The sequence below is a fragment of the Erpetoichthys calabaricus genome, chromosome 1 (genome assembly GCF_900747795.2).
Source record: "Erpetoichthys calabaricus chromosome 1, fErpCal1.3, whole genome shotgun sequence".
NCBI lineage: Eukaryota > Metazoa > Chordata > Cladistia > Polypteriformes > Polypteridae > Erpetoichthys > Erpetoichthys calabaricus.
The window spans coordinates 252,265,649-252,282,653 of record NC_041394.2 but is presented as its reverse complement, the minus strand read 5'-3'; positions in this window follow the sequence as shown (position 1 = coordinate 252,282,653).

The following is a 17,005-nucleotide window of genomic DNA, read 5'->3' as shown; positions in this document are numbered from 1 at the left end:
GAGCATACATTTTGTGCATTGATGCGAGACATATGGAAAAATTCAGGACACGTTATGCAAATATCCTGGAACAGGAGGTTTCATCAAGAACAAACAGTCAAAAACTTCACAGAGAGAGAGAGAGAAAGAGAGATCTAAATGTACATTCTGGTTTGTAAGTAGTGATACGCTCAGTTAAGGAGGTAGGGACTTAGTCATTTAAAGCTATATATGTTAAAAGAAGAATTTTTAAATTAGCCCTAAGCTTATCTCAGAGCCAGTTTAGGGATTTGAGAGCTGCTGTTATGTGTTCGTACTTTCTCGTTCGTGTAATAATTCTTGCAGCACTGTTCTGAATTAACTGAAAGCTGAGTAAAGAACGATTTGAAGTGCCAGTGAATAATGCATTATACTAGTCAACACTATTAGAAATAAATGCATGAATTAATTTATCAGTATCCTAGCTATTTATAAAATGTCCTAATTTTTCCAAAAATTTTAAGATGAAAATCACATTTTGAATTGATGTAATGTGTGTTTTTAACAACATACTAGCATCAAAGATAACATCTAAATTGCTCACTGATTCAGTAAAACTAATGTTGATTCCAACTGAGTTAAAAAGTGACAGAATGTTATGGCAGTCACTATCATTCCACCCAATAAATAGCATTTCTGTTTTGTTTTCTGTATTCAGAGAGTAGTTCTCATCCAGCAGCTCCTTCAACTCACTGACACAATTAGTTAAGGATATCAATGAAACATTATTTGGTCTGAAAAGAAAGTTATAATTAGGTGTCATCTGCATCTGAGAAAAAATGAATGTTATGTTTTCTATTAATAGGTCCCAATTGAAGCATGTAAAGTGAAAACAGTAAAGGTTTCAGTACTGAGCCCTGCAGGACACCATATTTAATTTCTGTGCGTATTGATGGAGTACCATCAGCACATTTCTATAGGTACCTAAAATCGATGAAATAAATAAAAACTATACCGCGCATGAACAGTGCTCAAATGCTACACTTAAATCTAACAACATAATTACTGTGGAATTTCCATCATCAGAGATATTAGAATGTCATGTACAACATGGGTTAGTGTAATTTCTATATTGATGTGCAAGCCAGACTGGAATTTCTCAAAAAATTGTAATGTGTAAGGTGAAACTGAAGCTGAGTGGAGACTATTTTTTCAAGTCTTTTAAAGAGAAAGAGAAAGTTGGTCTCGTCCGTTACGGGAGATGGACGTCTAAAGCGGAGCTCCATTAGCAGCAGCTTTATTTTTTCACGTATTTCTTATTATTTGGAGGTATCCTGTATTTACCTGACCCAGGGAGTTTCCACTACAGTATATAAACATGAGTAACAAGAAAGGGGGTCAGAAAGAACCGGAAAGGAAACTTAAAGCTACATCCAAGTCTAGACAGATATCAAGCCCAAGTGCGAGGTACAGCCTTTCTGAGACTGACCTGGAACAGGCAGGCGAATGCACAGACTTCCCAGGACCCTGCTCCATTGCATCATCTCAAGTCGAGAGCGAAAATGGGAGTGAAGGTGCAAGTGATGCAGGTCACGATAGTTCGCCAATTCCAGAAGATCACTTGAAACTAGAAACAGCCTTGCAGTCCGTGCTTTCATCTACTCCTCGCGAGCCCAAAGCATCAGCTATAACCGGGTTTGCTACTTCACCCGCGGAGCATGAAATCCGAAGCGATTTGTCCGAACTGAAGGAAAAGATCACAACATTGGCCACTGTCACAGTCACAGCCATAAATGTGCTTAAGAAAGACATCCAGAAAAGTATGAAAAGTATGAAGAAAGAAATAAGTGACTTGCAGCATTATAATAAAGACATGGAATGCGTTTATATAATCGTTTTGATGCGACCATTAAAGGTATGCTAGGGAAAATTGAGGAAAACATTCAAGAAAATACGTCTAAACTGAGAAAACTTGCCGATCAGCTGGATGACGTTAAGCAGACATTCACGGCTTGAATTGAAACAGCTGAACAATTGCCATCTAATGCTGATGGAAAAGCTACAGCTGCAAATTCCGAATGCAAAAAACTCGGAGACAGACTTGCAGCTCTGGAAGATAGATGCAGAAGGAATAATATCAGAATCGAAGGTCTACCTGAGAATCGTGAAAGTCCAAACCCAGTGAAGTTCCAGTTGAACTATTCTCTAAACTAATTGGAGAGGACTTTAAATCAGATACTGATATAGCAGCAGCTTACCGCATACGCGGATCAAATACCTTTAGACCTAGGTCATTTATTGTCCGCTTCGAGAGGTTACTATGTAAGCTAGATGTGATGGCACTCCTCAGACACAAGCAAGAGATTATATTTGAAAATAACCATATTCGTCTTTTCCCTGATTTCTCTCCTGCAACAGCTGCTAAACGTGCAGCCTTCTACAACATTAAACAGTGGTTTACGGCAAGCCGATATCAAATACAGCCTCTTGTATCCTGCCAAACTGAAAGTGGATGTGCAAGGCCAATACTATGTCTTTTCCAGCAAGCATGAAGCAGAAAAGGAATTAAGAAAGCTGATCCCAACACTATTCTGAAACACAATAGTGAGTCGCATCCTGTCATGGCATGGCAAGGAGATATCACCTGCTGTCTGATCCACTTGTAATGATACGGGTACCATAATTATATATCCTTTTCATTACTCGGACGCTTTCTGTTTATGTTTTAATTACAGTTATAGACGTGTGTGTGGAAGAAATTAATTTCTTTTTTTTTTACTACCCTAAAGGAGACTGTTAACATCATACCCTTGGTTTATTGTTATTGATATTATTACATTAGGATTTACTATGCTTATCCAAGACCACTTTTTAACACCACTCCCTGGGTTTATTATCTTAATACTTTAAGATTGTTGAAGATTATACTTTATGCTTATAGTTTGCTAATGATTATGTTTTAGGCATATAGTATTTAGAATTTATTGATAATAGATATCTCTACTTATTAATCCTCCAAAGCCGCTGCGTGGGGACTTGTTTTGTTTTTGACGTGCTCTGTCTCTAGGTATGTCAGAGGACCAGGACTTTGTGAAGTGAGGTTCAGCCTCGCGTGGGGAGGCAAAAGGGGGGGTGGTGGGGGGATAAGGGGGGGGGGGGGGAGAGAAAGAGAGCAGGCTATATCTAATCTATACTTTTAATTCTTATAATTATAACTACCAACGAAATAATAGGCTGCATGGTAATAACTCTTGGAGAAACTGGAAATTAATGTTAAAGCTGTCTCACTTCCAGTTAAGACTATAAAATAGCATCAAAAATTCAGAATCAATGTCTCCATGATGGGACAGTTAACTTTGTGAGCTGGAATGTTAAAGGCCTGAATCACGAATTAAAGAGAAAGAAAGTATTCTCTCACCTAACAGGTTTAAACGCTAAAATAGTATTTTTACAGGAGACCCACTTACTAAGCAAGGATCAGTTCTGGCTGCAAAAAGACTGGACTGGCCAAATGTTCCATTCTAGCTTTACAAAGAAAACTAGAGGTTTGGGAATTCTCATACATAGAATAGTCTCATTTGTAGCATCAGATGTAGTATCTGATCCTGAAGGGAGATATGTGATTGTCATGGGCAACTTATTTAACTGTAAGATGATTTTGATAAATGTTTATGCACCTAATGTCGATGATAGGGAATTCATGCAAAATGTATTTGCATCCATTCCCAATGTGAATACTCATAAAATTATAATGGCTAGGGACTTTAATTGTGTTTTAAATCCACTCTTAGATAGGACTCCTGTCACAGGGGGGATGACATCTAACACTGCAAAGACAATTACATAGATTGTAACTGACCACAACTTATCAGACCCCTGGAGGTTTCTAAACCCAAACTCAAGAACATATTTGTTCTACTCAACAGTACATCATTGCTGCTCAAGAATTGACTATTTCTTTATAGATAATAATTTCTTGCCTACGATTAAATCTTGCAAGTACGACGCTATTGTTATTTCCGACCATGCACCTCTGATCTTGGCGCTAAAGTCATTATGCCCCACACACTCACTTCGCAGATGGTGTCTTAACCCGCTTCTATTAGCAGACGAGAACTGTACAGAATTTATATCCAAACAAATCAGCTCCTTCCTAGAGACAATAGAGGTTTCTGCAGGGTCTTCCTAGAGACAAATACATTCTCAGAAGTTTCTGCAGGAATCCTCTGGGAAACCATAAAGGCCTTTTTAAGAGGACAGATTATTTCATATCTTTCCCACAGGAATAAATTAGAAACCAAGAAAGTATTAGAGCTAAGAAGCAAAATTACTAGAATAGATGAAGAACATGCCAGGCGTCCAAGCGAGGCTCTGCATAGGAAAAGGCAGGCTCTGCATTCAGAACTCATCCTCTTGACAACTAAAGAAACTGAACAACTAATTTATAAATCAAGACATCATTACTATGAACATGGAGAGAAAGCTAATAAGCTTTTAGCTCAACAAATCCACAAGCAAAAAGTTCGCAATGCAATCCCAATAATCACCAACACAAACGGAGATAAAATCATTGACCATAAAAATATAATGCACACATTTAGAGACTACTATAAATCCTTATATTCTACTGAGTTTAAAGAAGAAAACACACAATCTAAAGTATTTCTGGATACATTACAAATACCACAAATAGATACTTTTAGTGCGGAGGAACTGGTTAAACCTCTGGCACTATCAGAATTACTAGATGCTATAAAGTCACTTCAAGGCGGGAAAGCAGAAGGTCCTGATGGCTACCCTGCAGAATTTTATAAGAAATTCTCCACTCAGCTAGCTCCCCTCCTATTAGCAACATTTACAGAAGCTAGAGACAACCAAATTCTACCTCAGACTTTTCACCGAGCATTAATCACTGTCTTTCCTAAACAAAATAAGGACTTTTACAATATGCATCATACAGACCAATTTCACTTCTGAATAATGATGTTAAGATACTCTCAAAAATCATAGCTAGAAGGATGGAGAAAGTGTTGCCCTAGGTAATATCACAAGATCAAACTGGATTTATCAAGGGTCGACACTTATCTTCCAATCTCCAACACCTGTTTAATGTAATATACTCACCAGCAAAGTCAAACACCCCAGAAATATTATTATCATTGGATGCAGAAAAAGCATTTGACATGATTGAATGAAAATACCTTTTCACTAAATTAGAGAAATTTGGGTTTGGCCTGAACATTTGTGCATGGATCAAACTACTCTATACCAATCCAGAAGCTTCAGTTTGTATAAACAACATTTGTTCAGACTACTTTAAACTAGAACATGGTACCAGACAAGGATGCCCCTTGTCACCACTGCTATTTGCAATCGCCATTGAACCACTGGCGGTTCACTGTCAAAATGCTTATCAGATAAAGGGAATTATCAGAGAAAGACTGGAAAAGAAAATTTCTCTATATGCAGATGATATGGTATTATATATATCAGACCCACAAAATTCTGTGCCTGCAGTCTTAATAGCACTTACAGAATTTCAAAAGATCTCTGGTCTCAGAATTAATCTGAATAAAAGTGTACTCTTTCCAGTGAATTTTCAAGCATACACTATCAGATTGGACACCTTTCCTTTTATTATTGCAGATCAGTTTAAATACCTAGGGGTAAATATCACAGGTAAACACAAAGCTCTTTATCAACAAAATTTCGCAGTCTGTATGGAAAAAATTAAGCAAGACTTGCATAGATGGTCAACCCTTCATCTCACTCCAGCTGGAAGAATTAATGTTGTTAAGATGAATATTCTTCCTAAGGTTCATTTTTTATTTCAAAACATTCCAATATACATCAATAAATAATTTTTTAAGCAATTAGATTAAACAATAACCTAATTTATTTGGAACTCAAAACACCCACGTATACAAAGAACGACCCTACAAAGACCTAAGGCAGAAGGTGGCATGCTCTACCTAACTTTCAGTTTTATTACTGGGCAGCAAACATACAAGCTATAAAAACCTGGACACAAATAGATGAATATACACAGGCTTGGTCCGCAATAGAAGTAAAATCCTGCAGTACTTCTTTATATTCCCCCTTTGTGCCCCAATAAATGCAAGTTATCACCATTATACTAATAACCCAATTGTGCTTCACTCACTCAGGACATGGAACCAATTTAGAATGCATTTTAAGATGCAGAATCTTTTATCTGTGGCACCCCTGCAAGAGAAAAACCTCTTTCAACCCTTGCAAACATATGCAGTTTTTAATATCTGGAAGAGATTTTGGATTAAATTGCTTAGAGATCTTTATATAGACAACATCTTTGCATCCTATGAACAATTACATTCCAAATTTAACTTTCCAGCTACACATTTCTTTCACTATCTTCAAATTAGGAACTTTGTTAAACAGAACCTGTCCAATTTTCCTCATCTTGCACCCTCCTCCATGCCGGAAAAAATATTGCTCAATTTTGAGGACTTAAACACCATCTCTGCAACATATAAAATTATTTTACAGTCCCTCCCTTTCAAAGATCCAAGAGGACAATGGGAAAAATATCTCTTAATCAGTATATCAGAAAAGGAGTGGAAAATAGCAATACAGAGAATTCACTCAACCTCCATATGCGCAAAGCATACAATTATTCAATTCAAAATTATATATCGAGCACATCTGTCTCGCTTAAAACTGTACAAAATGTTTGCAGGGCAAGATCCAACCTGTGAATGCTGCAATCAAGTCCCAGCTTCACTGGGTCACATGTTTTGGGCCTGCACCAAATTAACATCATTTTGGACCAAAATTTTTAAGTGCCACTAAGACAGCCTTCGTGTCACAATCCTTCCTAACCCATTAACAGCTGTGTTTGGTGTTCTTCCAGATGGGTTTCAAGTGGAAAAGGACAAACAAACTGTGACTGCATTCACTACACTTTTGGCACACAGACTTATTTTGCTAAACTGGAAGAATCCTAATTCTCCTCTTTTAAATCAGTGGGAAACCGATGTTTTATATTATTTGAAATTGGAAAAAATCTAATTCTCAGTTAGAGGATCTGTATAGAACTTTTTCAAAACCTGGCAGGATCTAATCAGTAATATTTTAGAATAAGTTCTTAAAGCACCAAGGAAGCAATTCTCTCCGCAATTTTTTCTCTTCTCCATTCATCTCTGTTGCCTTATTAAACTATTCAATTTAGGTATGTCTACAAGCTTTAAGGTTTACCCCATTGGCCATGCTCTCTTTCTCAGGGGTGGGGGTCGATCTGTTTTCAATCCTATTTTTTGTAAAAACTGATATATTTGTATGGAATGATTAAAATTAATAAAATTTAAAAAAAAAAGAGAAAGAGTAAATTTGGAATTGGCTCTATAACTATTAAGCGTACTTGGGTCTAACTCTGGCTTTTTAAGTAATGGTCTGTTAACTGACACTATTAGTTCATCAGAAAATGTGCCATTCAGTAATCAACTATTGATAATGCTAAGAATGGGTGCTGCCAGAACATCTTCTGAGTACTTTACTAGTTTTATTGAGACTGGGTATAAAAAGCAAACAGTAGGCTTCAACTTATGACGTCCTCTTCTGTTACCAAATTAAACTTACTAAAGTGGTGTGTGCAAGATGGTGTACTAATCTAGTATTCTAGTAATCTAGTATCTGGAATCTTATACTGTATTGACAATTTTCTCATTTTCAGTGCTAATATCTGTAGGTATTTTAGGTATTGTAGTTTGGAATTACCATTTTCAGATTAGCCACCGGCATGCATCATCTTAGAGTTTGGAAATAAAAGAAAATCTATGATGAATCAACTCACTATTATAGTTAGGGAAAAATAAGCAGCTATGGTTAAGACCCTTTTAATCTATTTTTTAACTTTGATTTTCTAACATTTTGTTTTAGTATACTGGTCTTTTTGACACATTTTATGACTCTTTTATTTAAGTTCTTGTTTGAACATTCGTATCCTGGTCTTAGGGTTTTTGTGCCTTTTAGGACCAAATGAACATCACATTGGGTTCAATAGCCACAGGAAAAAGCAGGTACTCAGAAACATTTTCTTTTTCCATTCTGAGTGATAGAAAAGTCAGAAGATGGAAACTGCTTAAGAGAAATAACAGAGGTCAGAGAGCAAAGTAAAGTCAAAACTAAAGGATTGTCAGAGGCTATCATCAAATCCAAAATGCAAAATGAAAATCATAGTCAAAAAAACATAAAAGTCCTAACACAAACTTGCATAATTGCCCCTAACTCAAAATAAAGTTTGGGGCAATAATCACGTAACATACTGCATGACCATGTGAAATAGGTGAAAAGCAATGACATAATGAATCATAAACACATGAAAATGGCAATATTAAACTGTATGGCCATGGCCATGCAGTGAATAAAAAATATTGGCAGCCATACCAAATAAAATCATGTCAGCAGAAGAACGATAAAATGAATTAATACACAGAAACATTTAAATTTCCAAAAACTGACCATACTTTGCAAGTCAGTTAAAAATAATTGCTAAATGCTGTGATGGTCTATTACCCCATCTATAATTGGTTATTTTTGAGCCTTTTGTTTTTGGGATAGGTTCTAGCTCCCCATGATCCTGAAATGGAGTGAACCAAGTTAATAAAATGGATAGATGAGTGAATAAACTGATACATGGGCGAATGAGAATTTCAATATGTTCCATCTCATCCCAGCCCAATAGAGGTGACAAAAGAAACTGTTCTGCACCTGAAATCATTGTTATAGAAAGCAAAGTAAGACAATAAACATCCTTATCTGAAACTGCTGGGTGTATGGAATGTGCTAACAATAAGGATGCCACTAATTCATCATCTTCCTAATTATTATTAGGTTTAAAATTTGAGAGCAAAAATGCCTACACCAGCTAAGCTGTTCATGCCATAATCATAAAAAGAAAATGTATAAGATAATACAAAAAAGGAAACAAAAGAAACAAATCTGTATTTTCACAGATGTCCAAGATTGTTACCAGTGTTGAAAGAAGTGGAAAGAACTAAGATTGTGGCAAGAAAAACTGTAAACCCCTACTGTTTTTACAGAAGTCAAAAAACATCACAGATCATAGGTTGTTAAAACAACAGATGGCCATATTTATCAATGAAATTCAGAGCTCTTGAAGGCAGCAACAGAACAAGATATTCAGGCTTTAAATGGTAGTGAAAAGAAGAAGAACATTAAACTTCACTAAACACTTAAGGACGCAGATAAAACATGTACCCTGTAATAAACAAACTTGTTCTGATGGAAGAATGGAGAAAGAAACCTTTGATAACTAAGCAATCTCCCTACCGAAAATCAGGAGAAGAATTACGATAAAACACTCAATGATATGTAAAGTCTATGAAACTTTGGTGGAATTAAAAGAAAACAGTGCATGTATGAATAAAATGTTATATGAGATTAAATGCGCAACCACATTCCACAGTTGAACCTGAAAAACCCTGCTCAAGGTAATGGAGCTGAAGTAGGAATAAACCCAAGATTAACCTATAGATATAACCAAATGCAGTTTAAGAAAAGATAGGATCCACAATATTCCTTGCCACACAGTAACTGAGTAGTCAATATATAGGTTATATATTTCTTTTTACTTTGAACTTCATCCCTATGCACCTCATTCAAAATAAAGAATGAAAAGAGATACAAATATGGTTAGACCAGGACAGCACTAGAATTTGACATGCTTCAGCCAATTACTAACATTTGTAGCATTTGTAATTTAAATATATTGTATCATAATGATCATTGCTGCTGTTTCCCTGATCCAACATTCCAGGATTCAGCCCAGTGTCCATTCATCTTCCGTAGATAGTTTGCATGTTCTCCCTGTGTCTTTATATGATTTCCTTCCACCATTCCAAAGACTAGTAGGTAATGTGTTAGATTAATGTAAAAATTTGAACCAATGTTATAAATTGGACTAATACAAGATGTGCTCCTTCCTTGATGCCATCTTGCCAGGATAGGCTTCAGCTGCCAGTGACCTTGGATTGGACTGAATATAGAATGAACTTCAATATTCCAAGAGAACAACATCCTACACAGATAAGAGGAATTTTCCAACTCCTCATGGAAAGCAGGTGGCCTTGAGATACAAACTCAGAGTGCTGGATCAATTGAGGTGGCAGCACTGTCCACTATGCCATTGTGCTATGCTATTGTGTATGTATACTATATAAATACAACAACAACATTTATTTATATAGCACATTTTCATACAAATAATGTAGCTTTACATGATGAAGAAAGAGAAAAAAGACAAAATAAATAAGAATTAAAATTAGGGAACACTAATTAACATAGAATAAAAGTAAGGTCCCAGTAATGGGCGGTGAGTGATTTATAACACCATAAAATGCTTTTAAATTATATTTTTGGGTGGACTAAAGGGTTAACTAGGGGGTCCCCAGATACCGCCAATCGCCTCAACCAACATCTATGGGCCAGTATGTCGTACCTTGATTTTATGTATCTAACAAAACAAAATGTCCTCAGATCTGTTCCATTCAGTTTGGGGATACAGGAAATCAAATGATATCTTGGCAAGTCCTGAAAGGGATGCTATTCCTTTCCAGGCACATTCACACAGGGCCATTTCGCACTGCTAAATAATCTAACACACAAGGTAAACTGGTTATATTTTTCATTTTCTTTTTCAAATAAAGCAGCTGCCTGCTAGATGGGCTTACAGTATTGACTATGCTGTTGGATTTTAGACCACAGGGTTAGCAGGTTCTTCCCCACCAGTTACTCACTCTGGCCTCCTGACTATGCCTTAATCATAGAAAAAGGTGAAAGATTGCTGTATACTGCAGTTGTTTAATATCTAAAGATGTTGCTGACTGTGAAAAGGTCTCATCCAACCTAAAGTGTGTTTTGTTTTAAGAAGAAATGATGCTTAAGGTGAGCTTTTATTCTTTGTCTATTCTTTGTTAACTGTCACATTTTAAAAAAATGGCCAAATTCATCTGGAAACTATCCATCCATCCATCCATTTTCCAACCCGCTGAATCCGAACACAGGGTCACGGGGGTCTGCTGGAGCCAATCCCAGCCAACACAGGGCACAAGGCAGGAAACAATCCTGGGCAGGGTGCCAACCCACCGCAGGACACACACAAACACACCCACACACCAAGCACACACTAGGGCCAATTTAGAATCGCCAATCCACCTAACCTGCATGTCTTTGGACTGTGGGAGGAAACCGGAGCGCCCGGAGGAAACCCACGCAGACACAGGGAGAACATGCAAACTCCACGCAGGGAGGACCCGGGAATCGAACCCAGGTCCCCAGATCTCCCAACTGCGAGGCAGCAGCGCTACCCACTGCGCCACCGTGCCGCCCCATCTGGAAACTAATGAATTAAAAAATAAATTAACAAAGAAGGAAAACAGCGTATAACAAAAAAAAGCTCAAAAGCATCAATTCATCAATCGGGTGCATATGACAGGTCGTTTGGAGTTTGTCAAAAGGCATTAAAAGACTCCTGAGAGTATAAGAAAAAAGATTCTCTGAGCTGAAGAGACAAAAATTAAACTCTTTGGGCAGAAGTCCAAGCACTATATCTAGTGAAGACCAGGCACTGCCCATCACCTGCCTAATACCATTCCTGCAATGAAACATTGTGGTGGCAGCATCATGCTATGGGGTGCTTCTCAGCAAAAGGGACAGAGAAACTGGTCAGAATTAATGGAAAGATGAATGCAGCCAAATACAGAAAGGTTCTTAAAGAGGACCTGCTCCAGAGTGCACACAATCACAGATGGTTCACCTTTCAGTATGACAATGACCCTGAAGAATACAGCCTAGACAGCACTGGAGCAGCTTAAGTATAAGTCTCTGGCTGTCCTTGAGTGGCCCAACCAAAGCCATATCCAGTTTGGGAGGTTCTGCTGGTAAAAATGGGACAAGCTGCCTAGTCCATGTGTGTAAAGCTTGCAGAGACTTACTCAAGAAAGCTCAAAGCTGTAATTACTTTCAAAGGGGCTTCTACAAACTACTGAATTAAGGGTCTGAACACTCAACTAATGAGAGATTTATATAAATATTCATTTTTGAATATTTAATAGATTTTTGATTTTTAAATATTTGTACAAACCTTTTCTGAAAACATGATTTACTTTGTCATTATAGGTTATTGAGTGTAAAATGGCACATTTATCCATTTCAAATTAATTCTACAACACTGTAAAGTATGCAGAAAGTGAAGGGGTCAGAATACATTCTGAATCCACTCTAGATTTTAGAAATTACAAGTACTTCCAACAGTATTACATTAAAATTATGCATGAAATAAAAATAGCCCCCCTCCTTTAACCGCCACCTTATCATGGTGGAGGGGTTTGCGTGTCCCAATGATCCTAGGAGCTCTGTTGTCCGGGGCTTTATGCCACTGGTAGGGTCACCCAAGGCAAACTGGTCCTAGGTGAGGGATGAGACAAAGAGCGGTTCAAACCTCCTATGATGAATGAAAACTTTGGGCGGCGTTTTCCCTTGCCCGGATGCGGGTCACCGGAGCCCCCCTCTGGAGCCAGGCCTGGAGGTGGGGCTCGATGGCGAGTGCCTGGTGGCCGGGCCTGCACCCATGGGGCTCGGCCGGGCACAGCCCGAAGAGGCAACATGGGTCCCCCTTGCCATGGGCTCACCACCTATAGGAGGGGCAAAGGAGGTCGGGTGCAGTGTGAGTTGAGTGGTGGTCGAAGGCGGGGACCTTGGCGGTTCAATCCTTGGCTACAGAAGCTGGCTCTTGGGACATGGAATGCCACCTCTCTGAAGGGGAAGGAGCCTGAGCTAGTGCGCGAGGTTGAGAGGTTCTGGCTAGATATAGTTGGACTCACCTCGACGCACAGCTTGGACTCTGGAACCAATCTCCTTGAGAGGGGCTGGACACTCTACCACTCTGGAGTTGCCCCCGGTGAGAGGCGCCGAGCGGGTGTGGGTATACTTATTGCCCCCCAACTTGGAGCCTGTACATTGGGGTTTACCCCAGTAGACGAGAGGGTAGCCTCCCTCTACCTTCGGGTGGGGGGACTAGTCCTAACTGTTTTTTGTGCATATGCACCGAACAGCAGTTCGGAGTACCCACCCTTTTTGGAGTCCCTGGAGGGGGTGCTAGAGGGCATACCTTCTGGGGACTCCCTCGTTCTGCTGGGAGACTTCAATGCTCACGTGGGCAATGACAGTGAGACCTGGAAGGGCGTGATTGGGAGGAATGGCCCCCCCGATCTGAACCCGAGCGGTGTTTTGTTATTGGACTTCTGTGCTCGTCACGGATTGTCCATAACGAACACCATGTTCAAGCATAGGGGTGTTCATATGTGCACTTGGCACCAGGACACCCTAGGCCTCAGTTCGATGATCGACTTTGTGGTCGTGTCATCGGACTTGCAGCCACATGTCTTGGACACTCGGGTGAAGAGAGGGGTGGAGCTGTCAACTGATCACCACCTGGTGGTGAGTTGGCTTCGATGGTGGGGGAGGATGCCGGTCAGGCGTGGTAGGCCCAAATGTGTTGTGAGGGTCTGCTGGGAACGTCTGGCAGAGCCCCCTGTCAGAAGTAGCTTCAACTCCCACCTCCGGCAGAACTTCGACCACATCCCGAGGGAGGTGGGGGACATTGAGTCCGAATGGGCCATGTTCCGTGCCTCTATTGTTGAGGCAGCTGACCGGAGCTGTGGCCGTAAGGTGGTCGGTGCCTGTCGTGGCGGCAATACCCAAACCCGTTGGTGGACACCGGTGGTGAGGGATGCCATCAAGCTGAAGAAGGAGTCCTACAGGACCTTTTTGTCCTGTGGGACTCTGGAGGCAGCTGATAGGTACTAGCAGGCCAAGCGGAATGCGGCTTTGGTGGTTGCTGAGGCAAAAACTCGGGTGTGGGAGGAGTTTGGGGAGGACATGGAGAACGACTTTTGGACGGCTTCGAGGAGATTCTGGTCCACCGTCCGGCGTCTCAGGAGGGGGAAGCAGTGCAGTGTCAACACTGTATATGGTGGTGATGGTGCGCTGCTGACCTCGACTCGGGACGTTGTGGGTCGGTGGGGAAGACCTCCTCAATCCCACTAACATGCCTTTCAATGTGGAAGCAGAGCCTGGGGACTCAGAGGTGGGCTGATGAGATACACCCGGAGTTCCTTAAGGATCTGGATGTTGTAGGGTTGTCTTGGTTGACACACCTCTGCAACATCGCATGGACATCAGGGACAGTGCCTCTGGATTGGCAGACCGGGGTGGTGGTCCCCCTCTTTATGAAAGGGGACCGGAGGGTGTGTTCCAATTATAGAGGGATCACACTCCTCAGCCTCCCTGGAAAAGTCTATTCAGGGGTCCTGGAGAGGAGGGTCCGTCGGATAGTCGAGCCTTGGATTCAGGAGGAACAGTGTGGTTTTCGTCCTGGTCGCGGAACAGTGGACCAGCTCTACACCATTAGCAGGGTCCTGGAGGGTACATGGGAGTTTGCCCAACCAGTCTACATGTGTTTTGTGGACTTGGAAAAGGCATTCGACCGTGTCCCTTGGGGAATCTTGTGGGGGATACTCCGAGAGTACGGGGTACCGAACCCCCTGATAAGGGCTGTTCGGCCCCTGTATGATCGGTGCCAGAGCTTGGTCCGCATTGCCGGCAGTAAGTCGAACCCTTTTCCAGTGAGAGTTGGACTCCGCCAGGGCTGCCCTTTGTCACCGATTCTGTTCATAACTTAGGCGCAGCCAGGGCGTTGAGGGGGTCCGGTTTGGTGGACTCAGGATTGGGTCACTGCTTTTTGCAGATGATGTTGTCCTGTTTGCTTCATCAGGCCGTGATCTTCAGCTCTCTCTGGATCGGTTCGCAGCCGAGTGTGAAGCGGCTGGGATGGGAATCAGCACCTCCAAATCCGAGACCATGGTCCTCAGCCGGAAAAGGGTGGAGTGCCCTCTCAGGGTTGGTAGCGAGATCCTGTCCCAAGTGGAAGAGTTCAAGTATCTCGGGGTTTTGTTCACGAGTGAGGGAAGAATGGAGCGTGAGATCGACAGGCAGATCGGTGCGGCATCCGCAGTAATGTGGGCTCTGCATCGGTCTGTTGTGGTGAAAAAGGAGCTGAGCCGCAAGGCGAAGCTCTCAATTTACCAGTCGATCTATGTTCCTACCCTCACCTATGGTCATGAGCTCTGGGTAGTGACCGAAAGAACGAGATCGCGAATACAAGCGGCTGAAATGAGTTTCATCCACAGGGTGTCTGGGCTCTCCCTTAAAGATAGGGTGAGAAGCTCAGTCATTCGGGACGGGCTCAGAGTAGAGCCGCTGCTCCTCCGCATCGAGAGGAGTCAGATGAGGTGGCTTGGGCATCTGATCAGGATGCCTCCTGGACGCCTCCCTGGTGAGGTGTTCCGGGCACGTCTAACCGGGAGGTGGCCCCGGGGAAGACCCAGGACACACTGGAGGGACTATGTCTCTCGGCTGGCCTGGGAACGCCTTGGGATTCTCCCGGAAGAGCTAGAAGAAGTGGCCAGGGAGAGTGAAGTCTGGGCATCTCTGCTCAAGCTGTTGCCCCCACGACCCGACCTCGGATAAGCGGAAGAGGATGGATGGATGGATGGATGGATGGATGGATGGATGGATGGATGGATAAAATTAGCCCATATTAAAATATTCATTGATAGAAAAGGCAAATTTTTGTTGTTTTGTCAACAACCTAATGGGGTTCATTGTTTGGTGCCCAACTCTTTTATATATATATGTTACTATACTTATATATATATATACTTAATATTCCGTCTTCTTACAAAAGGGCAGAGGACCAGTATGTTGCAGATACTATTAAATTATATAAAGATATGTTAATCCTACAAGACATGATAGGTGTAGAGCATTTATCACTAGAATAAGGAGTACCAAAAAAATAATAGTATGCTATTATACAGGGAATGACTTCCAGTAAGGAATTAGGAACCTTAAAAGAATCAAGCATACAGGCTGAAATGTGTAACAAACAGTGATAAATATAAATGTATAAAAGTACTTAATATCTTTATAACTATATGAAAAGTAGACATACTCTTACAAAGGTATTTTAACACAAATTGTCTATAGTTGTTACAGGTGATAACACTGGAACAATAATCCCACACACAAATTTAAATATACAAATAGTTGTAAACAATGAAAAATAATTAGAGAACATAAACATAAAACTAAAATAATGAAAATTTATTGAACACAAAAGAATAAATGAAGATAATAAACAAAAACAAAATGTACCATATAACAAAATAAAAAAAACAAACCAAAGCAAACAGACTTAGTAAAAGAAAAAATTAAGCACAATATTGCAGAGGTGTGGTAATAATTAGTCATACAAAGAGTAAACAGTGATCAACAATCAAAAATTACTAGTGTAAAAAATGGAAATGAATGAACAAAAGTCTATAAACATACTGTACAGTAATCCCTCCTCCATCGCGGGGGTTGCGTTCCAGAGCCACCCGCGAAATATGAAAATCTGCGAAGTAGAAACCATATGTTTATATGGTTATTTTTATATTGTCATGCTTGGGTCACAGATTTGCGCAGAAACACAGGAGGTTGTAGAGAGACAGGAACGTTATTCAAACACTGCAAACAAACATTTGTCTCTTTTTCAAAAGTTTAAACTGTGCTCCATGACAAGACAGAGATGACAGTTCTGTCTCACAATTAAAAGAATGCAAACATATCTTCCTCTTCAAAGGAGTGCGTGTCAGGAGCACAGAATGTCACATAGATAGAGAAAACAATCTCTAGCAAACAAATCAATAGGGCTGTTTGGCTTTTAAGTATGCGAAGCACCGCGGCACAAAGCTGTTGAAGGCGGCAGCTCACACCCCCTCCGTCAGGAGCGGGGAGAGAGAGAGAGAGAGAGATAGAGAGAGACAGAGTTTGTTTTTCAGTCAAAAATCAATAAGTGCCCTTCGAGCTTTTAAGTATGCGAAGCACCGTGCAGCATGTCGTTTCAGGAAGCAGCTGCACAAAAGATAGCAACGTGAAGATAATC